Source organism: Chenopodium album, chromosome 5, assembly GCF_948465745.1.
Source record: "Chenopodium album chromosome 5, dcCheAlbu1.1, whole genome shotgun sequence".
In the NCBI taxonomy this organism is placed as follows: Eukaryota; Viridiplantae; Streptophyta; class Magnoliopsida; order Caryophyllales; family Amaranthaceae; genus Chenopodium; species Chenopodium album.
In genome coordinates, this window is record NC_137838.1 from 23,088,327 (window position 1) to 23,110,000 (window position 21,674).

General features: G+C 37.2%; 1 non-coding gene and 2 pseudogenes across 1 annotated transcript; 1 reads left to right on the forward strand and 2 right to left on the reverse strand.

Moving 5' to 3' along the window:
* The window catches only part of LOC145632745 (protein TIC 214-like), a 109,219-nt pseudogene extending 90,125 nt beyond the window's left edge, over positions 1–19,094 (reverse strand).
* A 357-nt stretch (positions 19,095–19,451) lies between these two features.
* On the forward strand, positions 19,452–19,523 carry TRNAK-UUU (transfer RNA lysine (anticodon UUU)). Its single transcript has one exon. It is a non-coding gene; the product is annotated as a tRNA-Lys (tRNA).
* Positions 19,524–20,808: 1,285 nt separating this feature from the next.
* The window catches only part of LOC145633612 (25S ribosomal RNA), a 2,840-nt pseudogene continuing 1,974 nt past the window's right edge, over positions 20,809–21,674 (reverse strand).

Below are 21,674 nucleotides of genomic sequence, written 5' to 3' on the forward strand. Positions count from 1 at the left end.
CATCGATATTCTAGTAGGTAACACGGCAAATCACGCACTTCCCTCGTTCATGGATGGATATGCAGGTTATATTAGATTCTCATGGCAGAAGAAGACATGAAAAAAACAACCTTCATAACACCATGGGGCACTTACTGCTACACGGTAATGCCATTCGGGTTAAAAAACGCGGGTGCTACTTACCAACGTGCATCAACTGCCTTACTCCATGACATTATGCATAAAGAATTCGAAGTATATGTCGACGACATGATTGTAAAATCAAAAGACCGTCCAGGCCATCAAGTAGTCTTAAGGAAATTTTTCGAAAGGCTAAGAAAATACAATATGAGGTTGAACCCATATAAGTGTGCTTTTTGAGTCACCTCAGGCAAGCTTTTGGGTTATGTCATAATCTTTAGAGGAATAGAGATAGACCCAACCAAGATCAAAGCAATCATGTCAATGCCATCGCCCAAAACTGAGAAACAGATTTGAGGATTTATTGGCCGGTTGCAATACATAAGTAGGTTCATATCAAAATTGACGACGATATGTGAACCAATCTTCAAAAATCTTAAGAAGAATGTACCAGTAATATGGGATGACGAGTGTCAAAAAGCCTTTGAAAAGATCAAAGCCTATCTCGCAAATCCTCCCATATTAGCTCCAGCACTTCCCGAAATACCTCTTAGGTTGTACTTAACAGTTACCAAAGACACAATGGGAGCTATACTAGCACAAGAAGTAGAAGGAAAAGAAAACGCAATATACTCTTTAAGCAAGAAAATGCTCTAATATGAAGCACGTTACACACCACTCGAGAAGTTGTGCCTCGCCTTGGTGTGGGCCACAACCAAGTTAAGACATTACATGTTAGTGCATACCGTCTTTGTAGTCTCCCGATTAGATCCACTCAAATATCTATTCGAGAAATCTACACTCAATGGACGCATATCGAGATGGATAGTCAATTTAGCCCAATTTGATGTAAGGTTTATGCCGCAAAAAGCTATCAAAGGATCTGTGGTGTCAGACTTTCTAGCAGACTTTCCAATAGAAGACTCGACGCCGATACAAGACAATGAATTTCTAGATGAAGACTTAATGGTCACTCAAGATGATACTTGGACCTTATACTTCGACGGAGCCTCAAACCAAAAAGGATGTGGCGTTGGTGTATTACTAGTATCACCTAAAGAAGAGCATGTCCCAATCTCCATAAAGCTTGACTTCGACGTTACCAACAACGCTGCTGAGTACGAAGCATGCGTGGTAGGCCTTGAAACAGCTTTGACATTGGGAGTAAAAAAGTTACGAATATTTGGAGACTCTTCATTAATCATCAATCAAATATCCAAAAGGTGGAAAGTAAGGAGCAAAAGTCTAGCCCCTTACCAAAGCTATCTGGAAACTCTTACTAATCAGTTAGAGAAGGTAGAATACACATATCTACCTAGAGAAAAAAATCAATTTGCTGATGCCTTGGCAAGACTAGCCTCGATGGTTAGGATTCCCACAGAAATCGAGCAAATGACTCTAACTATAGAAAAAAGGCACAAACCAGCATACATTCAGGCTATAGAAGATGATGAAATAGTCCAAGACAAAGAAGAAGAAGAAGAACTGTGGTACACGGATATACTCAATTATGTCACCAAAGGAGAATACCCTCCCCATGCTGAAAAAAGAGCAAAACGAGCATTAAGACTCTTGGCTTCCCAATATGTACTCATAGACAATGAGCTACATAAAAGATTACTTAAGGGTCGAGCCCTCTTATGTGTGGGAAAAAAGGATGCACAAAGAGCAATGAGAATAGTCCACGAAGGAATTTGTGGCACTCACATAAATGGCAAAATGTTAGTCCAAAAGATAATGCGAGAAGGATATTATTGGACTGCAATGGATAGGGATTGCCATCAATACGTAAAAAGATGCCCTAAGTGCCAAATCTATGCCAATTTACAACATGTTCCTCCATCCTTGCTCTACACCTACACGTCACCATGTCCGTTCTCTACATAGGGTATTGATATCATCGGCAAAATCACTCCGCCAGGAACAGGAGGCCACGAATATATCCTATTAGAAATTGATTACTTCACAAAGTGGGTTGAAGCGCAGTCATACGCTAAACTCACTGCAAAACATGTAGCACTCTTTATCGAGAGAAATATTATTTGTCGATACGGAGTCCCACATGAAATGATAAGTGACAATGGAACTCACTTTCAAGCCGAATGTGAAGAACTGCTACAAAAATATGGCATTGAACATCATCATTCTTCCCCTTATAGGCCTCAAGCAAATGGAGCAGTCGAGGCAGCTAATAAGAATCTAAAGACTATCATCGAGAAAATGACGGAAAATTATAAGGATTGGCCTGACATGAAATGATAATAAAAAGTCATACGACACAAGCTTGGAAGACGACAGAATGGTTGCTTGTTGACACCAACCATATTTTCTATTTTCCACCAAGGGATGACCCACTTGATGGAAAAATTGCAAGATTCGAAGATCTTCTTCCATTCATGGCGCCCCATCTTAGAGAAGTGTTTCTTCCTCCTTACGAAGCAATTTGGAGTATACTTCTCAATGTTGTCTAGAGGGCTAATTAATTCCAGTCTTTCCATTAGCCACACCTGTAATAAAATTGGAGAGCCCCGAAAAGGTGCTTTTGGATTCCTCTTTAATTCATCTAGACTAATCATAGTCTCTCCAACTATTAAAGGCATTTGATTTCTCCTTGATTCAATTTGTTCTAATACACTGGTTATAATTGATTGACCCTCATTATTTTTACCACTAGTAAGAAAAAATTGATTAAGCATACAAAATAAGAAAGCTCTTCTTCTATAAACATGAAAAGATTCGGATTAAGGTTTATCAAAATAATGGCGAGCAAATTCTTTCAAATTAACTATGTTACCATCCACTATTTTTGATAGATCCCTGTCTTTTAAATTGAAGAAGCGTTCAAAATCCTTATAATAATATGCATCTATTCTAGGGATTACTACAAGATCTATTACAAGGAAACCTAAAATAGCACCAAATTCTTCCGGCAAAGGGCTAATTTCATCATATTCTATTCTAAAGCAATGAGTATCTACATCCTAATATTCTAGAGCGGTATGAATAAAATCTGAGTCAAGACCTACCCCTTTGATACCATAAACACCCCCCAAGTGAAACACATCTAATTCTTTTTTTTCTTTGGCATTAAGAGACCGACACCATTCATGGGTGTAATTGGTAAAAGTTTTGGTGACTAGAGACATGATATTATTTTTCTAAAAGCTAAGAAATATTTTATCTGCTGAAATTATGAAGAGAATCGGTTAGGCAGGTGCCTATTTATGCACAAAATCGGAGCAGTTTTAATCTGAAAAGGATTCGGGGTCAGCGCTATTTAGCGCCAGACGCTACTTTTAGCGCCTGACGCCAGAGCCTGGCGCCAAACGCTAATTGTAGCGCCTGACGCTACACCAAAACGCGTGGCGCCAGGTGGCGCCAGCTGGCGCCAATTTGCCTTATCGTACGCGCTTTCTAAAAACCGCGTTTTTAACTTAATTCGAGTTTGCTAATGACTTTACGGCTTCCTTATCTTTTTCTAAATATTCATTTATTCCTTTTTTTTAATTAATATAGCTATTATATTTTTTGGATTTTATTTAGACTAATTTCCAAGTTTTATAAATCCAATATTTTATTTGACTTTTCCTTTTTTCATTTTTTCTTTTTTGGGGGAGAAAGTCGGAGATCCTCCATCAATAATAAAAATGACGGAATTTTTGCGCAAAATTATTTGTCACATTTTCTTGCACACACAAACATGCACATAATAATAATAATAATAATAATAATAATAATAATAATAATAATAATAATAATAATAATAATAATAATAATAATAATAATAATAATAATAATAATAATAAAAATGAAAAAAACATGATAAATAAAATAAACTCATAATAGTATGTATATACAAATATGTCTAAAAAATGAGTCTAACTAAAAGGCAAAGTTCTATACATAGTCAAAATAAATAATAAAAAATCACAGGAACAAATTACGGCGCCGGGGGACGTAAACCCATCATCGCATAAAACTCCGCTGTACGAGGAGTAACCTCTCCACCAGCTCCAGCTCTAGCTCCAGCATCAGTTCCAGTCTCAGCGGGAGGAGGAAAGCTCAACGTAGGACCCGTCCACCCGAGATCAACCTGAGGCTGAGGCAGCGGAGGCTACTGCGATGACGAGCCGACCTCGTACATCCCACCATCTCTAAGAGCCGAGGTAGCCTCTCCCTGGCCTACCGGCGCAACATGTGCACCCTCAGAGGAAGAACCTGAGCCCTCTACCGCCTCGGTATGGGCAGCCTCATAACGACCGCCTCGACCTCCCGATGTAGTGCGGCGACGTCTCGAGCTAGACCTCGCCGGTTCCCTCCGCACCTTAGGCTTCGTGCGGGTACGAGAAGCAATGGGCTGACCCTGAAAAGAAATTAAAATCAGAAACAGGCAAAATAGAATCGTTAATGTAAAAACATATGAAGGGAAGACTACCTCCTGAACGGTGTCGTCCCGACGGCAGGTAGCCACGTTCCTCATCAGGACAAGCTGGCTCCGGAAGGCATCTATGCATCGTGCCATCGCCGAAACCACCTCGCGTGAGAACTGTCAAAGAAATAAGTCAGTAAACATGCATAATATATATGGACAAAAGTTGCAAGCAAACAAGCTTACCCGAGTCTGGTGGCGAGGAATCGACCGCTCTACGAAGCGCTCATCCTTAGGAGCCGGAGGAATCATCTCCTCAATCGGCCCATATGTCCCCTGATAATGGATAAACATACGGGGTGGCACGAACTCAGCAGAATCGTCCTGACAAGGCAAAACAAAATCAGCAAAGCATTACTTGGGAGCTACTTAACGAAAGGTAAAAGCTGAAAAATCGTACTGCCACATCCTCGGTAGGTACAGGAACTGGAGCTAACAACGGCAGTAGCTCCTCCCCATAGCATCGCCCAAGGATCGTGTAAGATCGCCAAGGGGTACTAGCTCCCTCTGAAATGCTCAACAACCTCGTGGCGTTAAACATGTGATGTGGTGGAGGAGCAGGAACGACAAAGGTATCGGAGGAATGTTGAATAACAACCCTCTCTCCAAGGTACGCAACCGCTTCGTAAGTCCCTAAGAAATAGCGACGCTCAGCAGAGTACTGCGCGGCTAACCCAGGGACTGCCAGGTCGACCCACGGTCGATACATCACCTCAGGCTCCTGCAAAGAGTGTCAATCAGGCAAGAGTCTATCTAAGGCATCACAAAATGTCAAATAAGAAAGAATCATACCGAGATGATCCAATCACGGACATATGCAGTGGTTATCCTCGCACGGCGGCTACCCCAGGAAGAACTAACTGGAAACCTGCGCGGCGACGGTCTCGCCGGCTGTAGACACCTAAAAATGTCTCCCCAAAACCAAACCCGATGATGAACAACCTTTCACTGCCATTATTGTTCGGGTAGAGTATTTAATTTTTGGAGTGCTTAAATCCATATTTCCATTTCATAAACCAACCCAATTCCTAGCCCATTTCCTCAAACCATAATTTACTTTCCTCTTTTCGTGCCTTTAAACCTAACATAATTCATTTTGTGTCCTTTAATTAAAATCATTCATTTCGTGTCCTTTTTATAAAAACTCTTAGTCCAGTTTATTTTGGTCCATTATCCATGTTCAATGATTGAATAGTTGGATGGGGCTTTAAAAGAGCTTTCCAACGATAAATTATAAGCCCAAATCCGAGTTATAACGAATAAGTTATGGCCAAAATATTAAACTAGCCCAAACCGAACCTAAGCCCACCTTACCTACGACCCAATGATCATGTTGAGGGTCCAAATGATTTAATTAAATTCCTAAACCAATTAGGATTAATTGGAAGCTTCTATAAGTTTCTAAAAGATATTAATTATCCTTTTTGAAAAGATAAGATTAAAGAGTCTATTTCTATCCGAATTCAAAGACGTTCAAAGATAGACAGATATTATTTTTTTGACTCATATTTTTTATCTGAATTTTATATGGTTGGACATCCCTTGAAATTATCTTTCCAATGATATATTATAATATCAATTCCGAGCTATAACGGAAAAGATATGAATAAAATGTCAAACTCTATCCAAAACTGATACCGTCTCACTATTTCGGCTATATCTTTTGTTCTGAAAAATATTTTACTCTGATTCTAATTGGGTTAGAAATTAGACTTCAAGATCTTTCCAACTATATCTTATTCATCTTATTCCGATTTCTGGATCAAAAGATATGATAAAAACAAAAACCGCAAAAACTACTGCCTATCGCAAGAGTTTTAATCCGATTCGAACTCGATCTTTTCTTGATTCTTCGACCCTCTTTTTTCCCTATAAATAGAGGTCATATCACCACTTTTTCAATCATCAACAATCTTGATCACCAAATAATTATCTTCTCCCTCTTTAGCCTAAATACTAGCCTCCTATTCTTCCATAATACTTCCCCTAAGCACTCCAAAGAGTCCATACTTAACCCGAGGTTCCGTCCTTAAACCAAGGCGTGAAAGGTATAATTAACTGAGGGTTTGGACCAAATCAACTCTAATTTAATTTAATTTTCATTTGATTTACATTTTTATTGAAGTTACTAACAATTTATTCATGATGTAGCAATTTAAAGGAACGCGCGGAATGTGAGTAATTAATTAATTTAATTACTCTTACTTTATTTTCTTATTGCTAGTATCATGATTAAGGTTATTTTATATTTTATTTGACTCACGTTATTATTTTTAAATTGCTTCCAATATTAGTGTTTATTCTATTATTTTTTATGATCACCATATTGCATGTTTAAAGGGAATATGTAAATGAAAATCACACCTAATAAGATAATTTGGACAACCGGTTTAGGTTCCTTTTTAATCTTGTTGTTTAATCAAGTGATCACGATATTTTAGAATTATGTTTTGCATTAATATTCAACCACTTAAGCATAATAATAGTTTGGAGCAAATTGAATTTTTGTTTGTATGCCTTTGAGATCGCAGGAATCATTTTTCACTATAAGAATCGAGTAGAGGCCAATACGGGCAAATGTGATTCCATAACTCACTTCGTACCATCATCCCAGATCCTCCTTTCGTGGATCCGAACCATATGAATGGGGTGTAACCTTCACGGGTCAATCGTTGTTGCCTATATTTGTCCCTTATCGTGGTTGCCTTTTATGATCCGTGAACGGTTTACAAGTTCCTTAAAAACTTGTTGGCGGCTCCCTACTTTCCTTGTCCCTAATCGTATTATGTCAATTCCCACTTCCTATGAGTGCCAAGAATATTAACCACATGCTTTTTACGTAGGCGCACTTCGAGCGACGCCTACACCGGCGCAGCTGAGGGGAAATACTCGTAGAACCAGATCTATAAGAAGCTAAAATTATCAGCAAGTTCTAACTAAGATGTAGAGCAAAACTTTATAGGGAATAAGGTTTACCTCTACGACCCTCCAAAAGCCGGACAAAGCAACATTCGACCCAAAGGACCGATGTCGGCATGAGTCCCGCAGTGCTCGAATGAAATCAACGTAGGCCAAGCTGGCCCAGTCATAATTCCTGATCCGGTGTAGATCGCGGACGGCGGGAAGGTAGTAAAGCAGCGTCCTACTACCCTTGTCATGGGAGAACGTCCCTGACAGCAAGATAAGTGCAAAGATGCGCACTCGCTGCTCTCGGGTGGTCGCACCATCATCAAATTAAAAGCCGCTGCTAGAGTCGAGCAGCGAATCCCCCTAGCACTGAACTGAGTCGACTCTACCTCAGCTCGAGCCCGAATAGCAATCAGATCCAACAACTCCTCGACCACAGGGGAAAAGACGTTGATCCCGTTGTCAAACGCCAGTGGCACAGAGCTAAACTCTAGTCCTGTGATGAGACTAAAGTCGGTAGGAGTGACCATCATCTTACCCCAGGGAAAGTGGAAAGTGTTGGTGGTGTGCCAAAAGAACTCCACCAGAGCACGAACTACATGGTGACCCCCGCTAGAGAAAACCATGGCCTCGGAGGTCTCGTACAGCGCAGTAAGACCGCAAGACTCCCATCGAAGTCTCATCTGATCGTCTCTAGCGATGTACATCTTGTACAGATCACCCAAGCCATCACAACCAGAACCCAACAGTGATGCCCCGTCTCACCCTCTCAGGAATGTGGTGGACGGGAGAAAAGTACAAGGTCCGCTCATCCCACTCGGGGAGTCGACCAAGCGAAGTGGACGGCTCAGCATCATCCTCTACGGGCTCATGCTCCCGTCGAACGTCTCGGGACCGTGAACCGGAACCTTTCTGTCTAGCCATGATACATTGTGCAGAATTATCATAAATTAAGGTTCTATAATATCTAAGGTTCGCCTAGCCGCATGATACTATGTTCGTAAAAAACAGAGTACGTAGTACTAAAACAGAGCACAAATTCAAATTGAGCATAACGACATTTTTCAAGCAATCAAATAATTTCTTGCAATACTACAGTAATTATTGTGACAAATTGGACAAGAATTGCTAACAAAAACATCAAGAACAAGCCACATTGTATTCCCGACCTTAAGAGGTTCAACAATGGCAATTTGTTCATTTCTTCACCAAATTGAGTCAAACAAATCTCAAATTACTCCCAATGCAATATATAAACATAATCAAGCAATTTCATGGCATAAAATTTGATAAACAAAGAGAATTTATCATTCTAAGTTTTGAATTTTCATGAAATTCGGGAATAAACACATGCAAAATTCATTAAAACCGATGTGAGTTTGAAGAAAACTTACATAGATCAGGAAAATGGATGGAATAAGCTTTGATTTGCAACAAATTTGAGCGAATTTGGTTGAGAAACGAACAAGAACGAAACAAATGAAGTTATGAGATTTCTCGAGCAAGAAACGCAACAAGCAGCAGCGGAAATGAGGAAGAGAAGGTATTTAAGGAAAACCCGACTCTAGCGCCAAGAGCCAGACCTTAGTGTCAGTAGATAGGCTTTAGCGCCTGACGCTAGCTCCAGCGTCTAGCGCTACAGCCAGTTAATTGGCGCTGATGTTTTTCCAGCGGCGCCAGATTGGTTAGCCACTTAGTACGGTTGTTCTAACCTTTTGTAATATATTTTGGGTTCCTTGGTACGCTAGTTAGCCCCTCTAAGCAATTTGAAACGATTTTTAGTAATCGGCTTGATTGCATAAAGTGATCGACCTGATGAAAGATCGTCTCACTTAACTTAAAGCGCCTAAGAATTGGCTCATTGCAAAAGGCACCGACATACTAGAACATTGCAAAAGGCACCGACATACTAGTTCATTTGCAAAAGGCACCAAAGTATTGTTTCATTCATTCAGCAAAGGGCACCGACATACAGGTTCAAGTAGTAAAAGCGCCAACGTACAGGCATAGCGGAAGCAAAGTTCAAGCGAACTTTTAAAGATCGACAAGCGGAGATCTTCGGTAATTTCCTTTGGAAAATTATCGCAACAAATGAGGATACCTTCAAGAGAGGATAACTTTGACAACGTTCCCTAGATTCTGGAGAGTTGTCAAAAACAACTGAAGGTGATTTCAAGCGAAGTTGTCTTCGATCATGTTCCCTTAGACGTGGAAGATGGTCACAAAGCGGAAGAGGATTGTTTCAAGCGAAGAAATCTTCGATAGTGTTCCCTGGTTTGTGGAATATTATCAAAGCGGAAGAAGGTCGTTTCAAGCGATGCAATCTTCGATATTGGAGACTGTTACAAGCGTAGAAGTTTTAAAGCGGGATGACATTCTCTTGGCAAAAGGTCATCAAAACAGTAAAGCGGCAGCAAATCGGTTACTTTCAAAGACGTGTGCTCGACGGTGCAAGATACGCGTTTCTTAACTCTTTTATCTGTTTAACTAACGCTAGTTTGCAGGTATCGGCGTTGCAAGAGTGATTTAGGATCGCAGAACGTTCTGAATCATTCTTCGTCCCTATCGATAATTTGACTTTTGTTTTCGAAACTTGCGTTTCTCCAAACTCAGTCAAAGTGGGGGCTTCTGTAGACACCCATTTGTGTCTCCCCAAAACCAAACCCAATGATGAGTATCTTTAACGTCGAATCATAATCGAATGATGTGAAAGTGTGGAAAGTTTAGTGTTGCGGATAGTTTTAATTTCTTTTCTCTTCTCTCTTTTTTTGAAAACCTATTTTAAGAAAACTGCAAATCCAGTTTGGTTGGTCCATCATATGGGTCCAATAATAGTGTAGTTGGATGGGGCTTGAAAAGAGCTTTCCAACGATATATTATCAGCCCAATTTCGATGAATATTGAGGAAGTTATGGCCAAATTACTAAACTGGGCCTGGTTTGAGCCATATATGCGGCCCAATGATCTAGAGGAAGGCCTAATATAGATTTATCATTCCTAATGCAATTAGGAATGGTTTTAGTCTTCTATATTCTTCTAGAAGGTTCTTTTCATTCCTAATTCAATTAGCATTGATAAATTGACTTTTGTTGACTTTTTAGAGTTTTAATCAGAATAAAAGAACGTTTTTGAGGAAAATACGATATTATCCTCCTGTACGGCAATTTCTATCTGATTTTAAGAAAACGCGTCAATTTCTTAGTCAGCGCCAAACGCCAGTTGTAACGCCTGACTCTACGCTTGGCGCCTGGCGCTAGCGTTAGCGTCTGGCGCTAGCTTCAGCGTTTGGCGCTAACCTGGTTTTGCGCGTCAGAACTCTGTTTTTGATTTTCTATCTTTTTGGCTGATTTTTTCTATAAATAGCCTCCTAAAAACTCTGTTTTCATTCACCAACTCTCATCAAGATTTTCTTGATTACTCTCTTTTTCTCTCTCTTTTCTAAACTAGCCTTCTCTCAAATATAAAAATTCCTCATTCATTAGATTTAGAAACACCTAGCCATATTCGAAGTTGCCTTCGCCCTAGACGTGAAAGGTTTAATTTTTGAGGGTTTGGTCCCAAATCTCTCTTTCAATTATTTAATTTAATTGTTTTGTTTATTACTTTCCTTGAAGTTATTAATGTGTGTATTTTGTTATTAAAAAGAGGTACGAGGCATCCAAGTAAGTACTTAAATGGTTTTTATTGATATTATGATGTAGAAATCATGCTTAGGTTGTTATTATGATATTCCTAGTATCATGTCTAGGGTAACTTTAATATCAAGTATGATTAAAAGTATGATGCCGTTCATTTTCTTCCTAATATTTATGATTCTTAGCATAATGTTAGGGTTAAAGCTTTGATTTTTATTGTTTAGTAACATGTTAGAGTTTGTTATTAATCTTGTTAGTATCATGCCTAGGATCTTGCTATTATTGTGCTTTAACATGATTATTATAATTTTAATTATTATGATTATAATTTTTATTATTATTTTTTTGATGATTATTTATTATGTTGCTTGATATTTATTATTATTGCTTGATCACACCTTTTATGCATGTTTAAAGGGAATTTGTACTTGTAATCACGCTTAATAAGATAATTAATAATCTTATTTAGGGTTAATTTGATTATAATTCAAGTGATAACCAGTAATAGGGCTTATTTGTGCATTAATATTCAGCCAACATAGATAAACAGGTTTAGGGTTAAACCTATTAATTGCATGTTAGTCAGAAAGCGCACATAAATACGATCTATATAAAGTAGAGGCCTATTATTAGGGCAGGTTCAATCTCTTTTAGGTTGGATTTGTACCTTCATCCCCGAACCCTATTTGGTTCAAGACCTTATGGAGTTGACGATCTCTTGGATCGTTAAGGGGTGTAACCTTCACCTCGTGAACGGTTTACAAGTTCCTAAAAAAAATTGTTGGCGACTCTTTTGCTCTATCTTCTTATCCTTTGGACGCCACCGTACTTTAGTGTATGATCACAGTGGGGTTCAAGCTAGGGGTTAACGCTTGAAATATTCCCTATAGGGTTCAATCTCCTAAATTAAGATATTGTCCGCCAAAGTATTTTGGGGATCGATTGGGACTCTACAGCGAAAGAGAAGCAATCCCTCACTGAGTTCGAGTTCAGGTGGTTCAAGTTTTGGAGGCAGGGAATTGACCAGCTGCAGACACATAAAATTGTCTCCCCAAAACCAAACTCGATGATGAACACCGTTCACCGCCATTATTGGTTGTGTTGAGTATTTAATCTTTGGAGTGGTTAAATCCATGTTCTATCCAATACATTTCATAAACCAATCCATTTAGCTTATTTCCCTAAACCATAACTTTTTATCCACTTTACGAGTCCACATCAAAAAACTGAGCTGAACTGATCTTATATCTATATGATTTTGATCCAATTATTATTTTCTTGGATAGGCCTTGAAATAAGCTTTTTTTAACCATATATCATAATCCTAACTCCGAGCTATAATGAAAAAAATATGAGCAAAACACTAAACTCGGCCCAAAACTGACACCCTGCCACTAAACGGCCATATCTTCAAATCTACAAATGATTTTGATCTTATTCTAATTTTTTTGGAAAGTAGACTTGATAATATTTCCAATGATATATTATATGCCTTACTCTGAGTTACGGATGAAAAGTTATCGCAATTTAAAAAACGTGTAAAAAACTGGAATTACCGTGCACAGTACAAAAGCACCGTGTCACGACGCCTGATGACGTGGCACGGTGCCAAGTGCCGTGGCATGGTACTGTACATCGTGCCACGGTGCTATTTTTGAAATTTTTTAGCGTCAAATTCCACCGTGGCACGGTACCTGTTGCCGTGACACGGTACCTGCTACCGTGACACAATATTTCTCACCGTGTCACGGTGCCTTTTCCGTGTAATTTTTGCGTTTTCCCATATCGTTACACGGTGTATTGTACCGTGCCATGGTGGACACTGCCGTGTCACGGTACGTGTGCCGTATCACGCAGTTTTCTCATGTCTTTTCCGTGTAAAACCTTCATGCTTTTTCACTTCCCGTAGGTCAAATATGTCCCGCGTCACTCCAATTTTCCCCGTGTCACGGGATTTTCCCCATCTGACGGTGCCTGGCACCGTGTCACGGTGTTCTATGCCGTGTCGCGATGCTAATTTTTGGGTTTTTTTTTTATCTTTTTAAGGTTTCGTGTGTTCCCTCTACTCATTTTCCATATAAATAAGACCCTCCTTTCTGTAGTTCAGGGCATCAAATCCTTCTCTCTTCCTCTCTTTTACCCCAAAAATCATTCTTTTCTCTCTCTCTATCTCCCATATTCTAAGCCTTAAACCTATATTCCTAATTACACCATGCTTCCTTTAAGCACTCCAAGGAGTCCATACTTAACCCTAGGTTCCGTCCTTAAACCAAGGCGTGAAAGGTACACATAACTGAGGGTTTGGACCAAATCAAATCTACATTTATCTAATTTAATTTTTATTTAATTTTTTTTTTATTAAATTTACTAACAATTTATTCATGATGTAGAAATTTAAAGGAACGCGCAGAATGTGGGTAGAAAGAGATTTTGCTAACGAAAAGGATCTTAATACCGCCCAATACCCCCCTTTTTTCCAAATATTTTTACGAATACGCTTTTTGTAAATCGGAGTACTTTTTTTTTGGAACTCCCATTTAAAATTTAAAAAATTCATTGTTCAGTGTTATAGTTGGATGTGAAAGACATCTATTGTTCAAATGAATCCGTATTTTCTATTAATTATCTATGTATTTAGATTCTAGGTGATATTTTTTTTATAAAAAAAATTGAAAAGGATAACTAGAAATAGAAACTAGAAATAAATTTTCTATATTTCAATAGAAATAATCGAAAATATTCGATTAGGAGAAACTAAAAATTCTCCTGCGTAGAATATCCATAAAAAAATTCATATGAAATCGAGTAAGATTAATTAAAATTTCATAATGAATACTAATTTCGAGTTATATCCCTGTTTTTTTTTTATGTGTTGGATTCAATTTCGATGTACGTGAGAAATCACATTCAAAATTTTATGTACCCCTGATCTTAATTGAAAAACTTTTATTTATTTCTTTGTAAAGTGAAATGATCCCAATAAATGAATTTGTTTAAAAGATCTATAATTTGAGGCATTTTTTTATTCTATGTTATAGAAACTAAAAAGTAAAGTAACAGATATTCTAAAAAAGAATATAGAAAAAAAGAAATAATTACTAAAATTGACTTTTTCTACAGTTTTGGTTGGAATGAAAAACAATTAAACCATTTTGCAAAAAATGAGGTAATAATTCGAAATAAACTACAAAATCAATTTATTATTTTAATTAATAATAAATTGATTTTTTCATTATTGACTTTAGTAGATATTTAGTCGATTTTCTGATTCATAGTCTTTTTTAGTCGAATTTGGATGTTTTGAGTTTTAAATATATATTTGAAATAACTAAAATGAAAATAAAAGGGAAATTTCTTTTAGTTTCCTACTTCATAGGCTTCAAAAAGTTTTGTTTATTGACTGACTTCTTTCAAAAGAGACAAGAGCCAGTGAATGGTAAACATATAATTTAAATTAATTAAATAGAAATTTTTTCTATTCTACTATATTATGGAAAATATATACCAATATGCATGGATTAAACCTCTCCTTCCACTTCTAGTTCCTTTGTTAATAGGATCTGGACTTTTCTTTTTTCTGATGGCAACAAAAAATCTTCGACCTATATGGGCTTTTTCGAATATTTTGTTATTAAGTATAGTTATGCTTTTTTCCATGAAGCTGGCTATTCAACAAATAAATAATAATTCTATTATTCAATATTTATGGTCTTGGACGATTAATAATGATTTTTCTTTATAATTTGGCTACTTAATAGATCCACTTACTTCTATTACGTAATTGTTAATAGCTACTGTTGCAATTCTGGTTCATTTTTATAGTGATAATTATATGTCTCATGATCAAGGATATTTGAGATTTTTTGCGTATATGAGTTTTTTCAATACTTCTATGCTGGGATTAGTTACTAGTTCGAATTTAATACAAACTAGATGAAGCTCGAGCGATGCACCGTTTGTTTGATTTTTTTTAAATAATGTTTTTTTTTTTTTTTTTTTTTTGTATTTATGAGCCTAAAATTTGTTATATATTTAGATAAAATTCCTAATATTAAAAGATAATATATAATATTTAATTAATTTATACTTAAAAATCTCATTCGCCAATTTTGCTTACATGGCATTTAAATTATTTAATTCTAAAAGAAATTAATAATCTCTTATTTAATTGGCTACTACTAAGATTTATAATCCTACATGGCGCGCTGAGAAAATTAGATCCTACGTGGCTCTCTAAAAACTCGGGAAAAAACTCCCCTTTATATATATATATTAGATTTATATTTTTTTGGGAATTAGTTGGAATGTGCTCGTATCTATTAATAGGTTTTTGGTTCACACGCCCTACTGCCGCAAATGCTTGTCAAAAAACGTTTGTGACTAATCGTGTAGGAGATTTTGGCTTATTATTAGGAATTTTAGGTTTTTATTGGATAACAGGCAGTTTCGAGTTTCGAGATTTGTTTGAAATATTCAAAAATTTAATTAATAATAACGAGGTGAATTCCTTATTTTGTATTTTATGTGCTTTCTTGTTGTTTACCAGTGCAGTTGCTAAATCATCCCAATTTCCCCTTCATGTATGGTTACCTGATGCTATGGAGGGGCCTACTCATATTTCAACTCTCATCCATGCTGCTACCATGGTCGCCGCGGGAGTTTTTTTAGTTGCTCGACTGCTGCCTCTTTTCCTAATTCTACCTTCCATAATGTATGGAATTTCTTTTATAGGTATAATAATAGTACTACTAGGGGGAATCTTAGCTCTTGCTCAAAAAGATATTAAGATAAGTTTAGCTTATTCTACAATGTCTCAGTTGGGTTATATGATGTTAGCTCTAGGTATGGGTTCTTATCGAGCTGCTTTATTTCATTTGATTACTCATGCTTATTCAAAAGCATTATTGTTTTTAGGATCTGGATCTCTTATTCATTCAATGGAAACTGTTGTTGGATATTCTTCGAATAAAAGTCAGAATATGGTTCTTATGGGGGGTTTAACAAAACATGTACCAATTACAAAAACCTCTTTTTTAATAGGTACACTTTCGCTTTGTGGTATTCCGCCTCTTGCTTGTTTTTTGTTCAAAGACAAAATTCTTAATGATAGCTGGATGTATTCACAAATTTTTGCAATAATAGTTTATTTCACAGTCGGATTAACCGCTTTTTATATGTTTAGAATCTATTTACTTACGTTTGAAGGACATTTAACCGCTTTTTAAAAAATTACAGTGGAAAAAAAACCAGTTTTTTTTATTCAATATCTTTCTGAGGTCAAGAAGGATTGAAAAGCATTAATCAAAAATTTCTTTTTTAAACTTATTAACAATGAATAAGAAGGAAAGGGTTTCTCTTTTTTCGAAAAAATCATACCAAAATAAAATTAAATAAAATTTTTAAATTACCACCTAAAAATGTAATCATTTTCGAACTAACCACCTGTTTAATTTTTTATTTTAAATTACTACCCCTTGAATTAAATAAATGCTCAGATTACCACCCATTTTAAAAATTCGGTGAATTTTCCGTGTGTGGGTCTCACCTAGCGCTTATTTTGACCCTTTTAACTTATTTTTTCCCCAAATTTTCTCTTTAAAAACGTTCTTCTAACTTCAATTCACATTTTTCTCTTTGAAATTTGGTAGAATTTGGTAAAGGAAATGTGATTAAAGTTTAGAGAGCGTTTTTAAATAGAAAAATCGAAGAAAAAATTAGTCAAAAGGGTCAAAAAAGTGTTAGGTGGGACCTACAGACGGAAAATCCACCGGATTTTTAAATGGGTGGTGATCTGAGCATTTATTTAACTTAAGGGGTGGTAATTTAAAATAAAAAATTAAACGGGTAGTTAGTTCAAAAATGGTTACATTTTTGGGTGGTAATTTAAAAATTAACCTAAAATTAATGGAAATTTAAGAAAAATGTGTCGATCTTTTATTACTATTATTGATTTTGACAATAAGAATATTTCTACCTATCCTCATGAATCCGATAATACTATGTTATTTACTCTGATTTTTTTGATTCTGTTTACTTTCTTCATTGGAATCATAGGAATTCCATTCAATCTAGAAGGAATTGCTTTGGATATATTAACTAAATGGTTAACCTCATCTATGAATCTTTTAGATTCAAATTCCAAAAATTCTGTTGACAGGTATAAATTTTTTATAAATGCAACTTTTTCCGTTAGTATAGCTTTTTTTGGAATATTTATAGCCTTTTTGTTTTATAAACCCGCTTATTCATCGTCAAAAAATTTTGACTTAATTAATTTATTTGACAAAAGAGGGCAAAAAAGAATTTTGGGGGACAAAATGATAAATATCGTATATAATTGGTCCGCTAACCGTAGTTATATTGATGCTTTTTACGCAAAATTTTTAATTAAGGGTGTAAGAGGTTTGGCTGAACTAGTTTCATTTTTTGATAGACGAATAATTGATGGAATTCCGAATGGTTATGGTGTTACAAGCTTTTTTGTAGGCGAGAGTATCAAATATGTAGGGGGCGGGCGAATCTCTTATTTTTTTTTGGTATTTTTCTTATGTATCAATTTTATTTCTTTTTTTTACAAATATTCAATTTTAATTTTAGTTTTATCATAGCATAATCTAGTTTTTTTTATTGAGTACATCTATATAAAAAAGTCCTTTGTCTAGAACTGTAATTCTATTACCAAATTCATTGCTTAAGCTCTTTTTTTTTTTGTTCGTTCGTATAAATCCAATAATTGTATAGTTCATCGTCATATAAGAATTTTTCTATTGTAGCCAAAGAAATCTTTCTTTTTATCATTTCCCAGAAAATGGATAAACTAGGTGGATATGTAAAAGAAATTCTTTGTTTTCCATCATTTTGGCATGTATAAAAAATATACTGTGACATTTCATTTCTTACCGCATTTTCAAACCGATTGCTTTTTATATATCGCGTTGGACGATTCCAACGTTTATAGTAGAAAAGAAGAAAAAGAAGGGGTTTTTGAAACCAGAATAGGTTTTTATTTTCTTCTTTAAGTATTTCGAACTTCGAAATATCTTAATTCCTAGAATAAGAAGTTGGGCTATTTTATAGCATGCTTCTTTTAAGTGCATGTGAAATTCATCCTTTGTTTTGTCCTTTCCATTCACTTGGATCTTTCCCATTTCATCCACTTTGATTTTTTCCGGATCCTTCTTTTCTTCTGAAAAAAGGGACGAAGAAGGATCTTCTTCGGTGAATCCCTCTTCATCCTGTTTAGTCTCCTTCATTTAAGAAGTTTTTTCTATTTCTACATCTGTTTCTTCCTCACTTTCTTTCATTTCTGGAGTTTCGTTTAGTTTCTTAGTAAAAATAGGTGACGACATTCTGCCTATATAGTAGACACAGGTAATAAAGAAGAGAATACTAAAGATTCGAGCCATAGAATTTCTCAATTTTGACACAAGGTACTTATTATATCTAATAGAATTATTTTGCTGTATCCAGACTAATACCGATCCAACCCATTTCATGAATAAAATGTGACCAATTAACCAACCAACAAAACTACTTGTTACAAATAGCATCTTGTTGTTGCATCGAAACAAATAAATGTTGACTAACCGAGCTAACATTAAACTTGGTAAAATGAAATAGTTGAATAATTGAAAAATGAGATTATTCAGGAATACACATTGAATACTGAGATTACGCATTGAATTTCTGCTAGTCAATCCATAATCAAAAAAGTGTTTGTGATTGTTCCAGAAGAAATGAAACAAAAGATAGGGTAGAGCTAGGACAGTTATTGTATGAGGTCTACCCAATGCTAGATGCAGGGGCGTATAATAGATCGATATGAACATCATGAGCTGTGCCATAATAAAACTAGTTGTTGTTGATACCTTCTTCTTGATTCCTTCTTCTCCTTCTTCCATACCCTGAGTTCGGAGAAGAAAGAGATAAGAGGGCCCTATGGAGAATGTTGTCAGAAATCCATAATAGAGTCCAACTACAACGATGGAATTGATTATCTTCATGCATAAGGATACTAGATTACCTAGTAGAAAAGATTGAAAAATAATCACAAACCTCCCTTTTTCTTTTGTATTGCAATTTCTGGATTATTATATGATGATTTTTTAACTTTCCATATATATGAAAGAGATGACTAGAACCCACATCTCTTATGTTGATGACACCAAAGGGATATTAACTGAATGAAATTGGGATATGGATGGAATATAATGAAATAGAGCCACTTTGAGGTTCCCTATTAAATGAGGCATGGAAGGGAGCCACTATGAAGAAGTTGCGGGAGTTACGAAAGAAGCTTCGAGCTCATATTGGTCATGGTTTGAGATCCGGAATTGAACTCTATCAGATCAAGTCTCCGTTCCTCAGTAGCTTAGTGGTAGAGTGGTCAGCTTTTAACTGATTGGTTGTAGGTTCGAATCCTACTTGGGGAGATTGGATTCATTCTTCATTCTTTAATTTAGAATGAGGGGGCTCGCTTTGACCATTAAGAGTAGGTAAGTGAGTGACCCCTTTCCTTATTTTTTTTCTATCTCGTCGTATCACATTCTCATTCTGTTCTGCGCTATTTGAAAATCTCCGTCAATACCTCGGTGTAGGTGCGGGATAATCTTTTGTGTGGAGCTATTTACAACTAGCCAACTAAGAATTCTCGAATGTAATAGCAATGCATCAAAGATGCAGTCATTGATTCTCCCGAGAGGCTACAATTACCGCGAGCAAACATAAAACATATTAATGATATGACGAGGAACATATTTTTGCTATGCTACTAATACTTGTACTTGCTCTGCTATTCTACCCAAGCCTGGCGGAGGAAGGGGTTTGTGGCATAAAACCAAAAAATATGTTGGTGGCTTTTGAATACTATATTCAAAAAAAAATTTATATACGAAAAAATGTAAAAAAAATAAGATCCACTCCACTTCGACAAAAGACCCACACCCAAGTTCCATAGCTTTGGGTCCGCTATCCCGATCATGATTTTCCTACTCCCAAAGGGGAAAGGTCCTTCCCTTTGGGGTCGGTTATGGGGGAGGAGGGATTCGAACCCCCGAAACCGTGATTCATAGCCACGTGCTCTAATCCTCTGAGCTACAGGCCCCACCCCACCTCCACTGGATCTGTTCCCGGGAGTATCCTAAAAAAAAAGGAACCTTTCCTCTCCCGAGCCATTTCGAGTTAAGAAGATGTGAAAGCTCGTTTCTCTCTATAAGAATAAGAACGGTGCGTCCCGAGGTGTGAAGTGGGAGAGAAGGGATGTCATAATTGGGTTTTTAAATAAGACGACCTTTTCATTCTTATTACTTTTTCATATTGAAAAGTAATAAGAATGAGAGGTCTTAAGCTTTTTATCATCCTGGCGTCGAGATATTTTTCGCAGGACCTCCCCTACAGTATCGTCACCGTAGTATGGTTTAACCACCAAGTTCGGGATGGATTGGTGTGGTTCCTCTAATCCTTGGACACCAGAATATTGAACCACGAACTAAGAAAGGCATGAGAGAAAGGCATATAAGCTAGTGATTGTGAGGCCCCTATTCTTAACTAGAGGGAACACCAAAGTCCTCTGCCCTTCCATCTCTTAGATAGAGATAGATAGAGAGGGAGGGCAGGGTTTTTGGTTCTTTCATGTTGTTAAAGAGTTGACCAATGGTTTTTTCGTGTTGTCAAAGAATTGAACAATGAAAATGGATTGGATGGCGAGTGCTTGATCGAATTGATCGGGCCATCTAAGAACAAAGTTCAAGTCTGTGGGTCTGTTAGGATGCCTCAGCTGCATACATCACTGCACTTCCACTTGGCACTTATCGTATTGATAAACGACTCGTCTCGCCATGACCTTCTCTTTCCAAACTACTGTCGCTCACCTCTTAGGGGTAGAGAATCCGTCGAAGCCTCAACTGTGCTATCAGGAGCTCTGGGAAGTAGGAATAGGAGAGCACTGATCTTGGGGTGGGCTTACTACTTAGATGCTTTCAGCAGTTATCCGCTCCGCACTTGGCTACCAAACGTTTACCGTGGGCACGATAACAGGTACACCAGAGGTGCGTCCTTCCCGGTCCTCTCGTATTAGGGAAAGGTCCTTTTAATGCTCTAACGCCCACACCGGATATGGACTGAACTGTATCAGGACGTTCTGAACCCAGCTCACGTACCGCTTTAATAGGAGAACATCTCAACCCTTGGAACATACTACAGCCTCAGGTGGTGAAGAGCCGACATCGAGGTTCCAAACCTTCCCGTCGATGTGAACTCTTGGGGAAGATCAGCCTGTTATCCCCGGAGTAACTTTTATCCGTTGAGCGACGACCCTTCCACTCGGCACCGTCGGATCATTAAGGCCGACTTTCGTCCCTGCTTGACGGGTGGGTCTTGCAGTCAAGCTCTCTTCCGCCTTTGCACTCGAGGGCCAATCTCTGTCCGGCCCGAGGAAACCTTTGCACGCCTCCGTTACCTTTTGGTAGGCCTACACCCAATATATTATGTCTACCTTAGACTGTCCCTTCGCCCGTAGGTCCTGACACAAGGTTAGAATTATAACTCTTCAAGAGTGGTATCTCACTGATGGCTCGAGCCCCCCT